The sequence below is a fragment of the Saimiri boliviensis genome, chromosome 3 (assembly GCF_048565385.1).
Source record: "Saimiri boliviensis isolate mSaiBol1 chromosome 3, mSaiBol1.pri, whole genome shotgun sequence".
In the NCBI taxonomy this organism is placed as follows: Eukaryota; Metazoa; Chordata; class Mammalia; order Primates; family Cebidae; genus Saimiri; species Saimiri boliviensis.
Genome location: NC_133451.1, coordinates 97890484 through 97892235, shown reverse-complemented (window position 1 = coordinate 97892235; position 1752 = coordinate 97890484). Strand labels below are relative to the sequence as shown.

Below are 1752 nucleotides of genomic sequence, written 5' to 3'. Positions count from 1 at the left end.
AATAGTAGCTCCGCACCTCGGGCGGTACCCAGTCAGCTCCTGGCGCCGCGCCGCCGCGCGGACCTGCCCTCCCGACACCTCCCGCTACCCGCGACCCCCGCCCGGCCGCTCGCCCGCTGCCCGCCGGCCGCACACGTCCCCGGAGCCGGGCCTAGGGCGGGCGGCAGCGGCGGCTTGGCACGGTCAGGCTGGGCTCTGTGGCGTCCCCATGGCCGCGGCCGGCTGGCGGGACGGCTCCGGCCAGGAGAAGTACCGGCTCGTGGTGGTCGGCGGTGGCGGCGTGGGGAAGTCGGCGCTCACCATCCAGTTCATCCAGTCCTATTTTGTAACAGATTATGATCCAACCATTGAAGATTCTTACACAAAGCAGTGTGTGATAGATGACAGAGCAGCGCGGCTAGATATTTTGGATACAGCAGGACAAGAAGAGTTTGGAGCCATGAGAGAACAATGTATGAGGGCTGGCGAGGGCTCCCTGTTGGTCTTTTCAGTCACAGATAGAGGCAGTTTTGAAGAAATCTATAAGTTTCAAAGACAAATTCTCAGAGTAAAGGATCGCGATGAGTTTCCAATGATTTTAATTGGTAATAAAGCAGATCTGGATCATCAAAGACAGGTAACACAGGAAGAAGGACAACAGTTAGCACATACATGGAGGCATCAGCAAAGATTAGGATGAATGTAGATCAAGCTTTCCATGAACTTGTCCGGGTTATCAGGAAATTTCAAGAGCAGGAATGTCCTCCTTCACCAGAACAGACACGGAAAGAAAAAGACAAGAAAGGCTGCCATTGTGTCATTTTCTAGAATCCTTTCAATTTTAGCTACCAACTGCCAGGAAAAGCCCTCATCTCCTCTTCCTCTCCTCAGTTTACATCTTATTTGGTACCTTTCTAGCCTTAGACAAATGATCACCATGTTAGCCTTAGACCAAGAAGCTGGCTAGTCAGTCCTTTCCGTGAAGCTAATACAATGGTCATTTCCAGACAAATTTAAAGGAAACACTAAGGCTGCTTCAAAGATTATCTGATTCCTTTAAAATACGTGTCTATATACACAGACATGCTCTTTTTTTAAGTGCTTACATTTTAATAGAGATGAATCAGTTTTGGAATCTAAGCTGTTTGCCAAGCCGAAGCCACAGGTTGCGAAATAATTTTTAACTTTTGGAATCATACTGCCTACAGTTACTCTAAATAGAAGTATAGGGATTTTTTTTTAATGTGAATTTTTGCCTATCTTTATAAATTTCAATGTCAGCCTTTGTTAACCTTAAATACACTGAATTGAATCTACAAAAGTGAAACATCTCAGACCTTTACTGATACTACAGCTTTTGTTTTCTGGTGGCCAAAATACCAAAATGCCTATTGTATTTATGGATTAAAAACTGCTCATAAAAGCCTGTGTTATTACTCCTACTCTTGAAGATGATAATATTCTACGTGGTCAAATATTTGGACTCATTCAGGACTTAAAACATTTCAGTGTACTTGATTTTTTTAATTTAACTCTTTTTCACAGCCATGCTAAAGGTAAAAATAGTTTCTGTCTTCCTTTTCAAGTATTTCTGGATAAGGGATTCGAAAAACTAAAACTGTTTTTGTTTGATGTAATATAAAATATGGAATTGATCTTTCTGGGGTCAGAGATGATTAATGTTTTTGCTATATACTTTTTATACATTATTTTCTTATCAAACTAGTTAACAAGTATTTTTATATGTTTGTAAGCAGATATGCTTTCACAGCA

At 42.9% G+C, this 1752-nt stretch overlaps 1 pseudogene; it reads left to right on the top strand.

The window, feature by feature from the left end:
* LOC101032316 (ras-related protein R-Ras2 pseudogene) lies at positions 1 to 1402 on the top strand (annotated as a pseudogene).
* Positions 1403 to 1752: the final 350 nt, after the last annotated feature.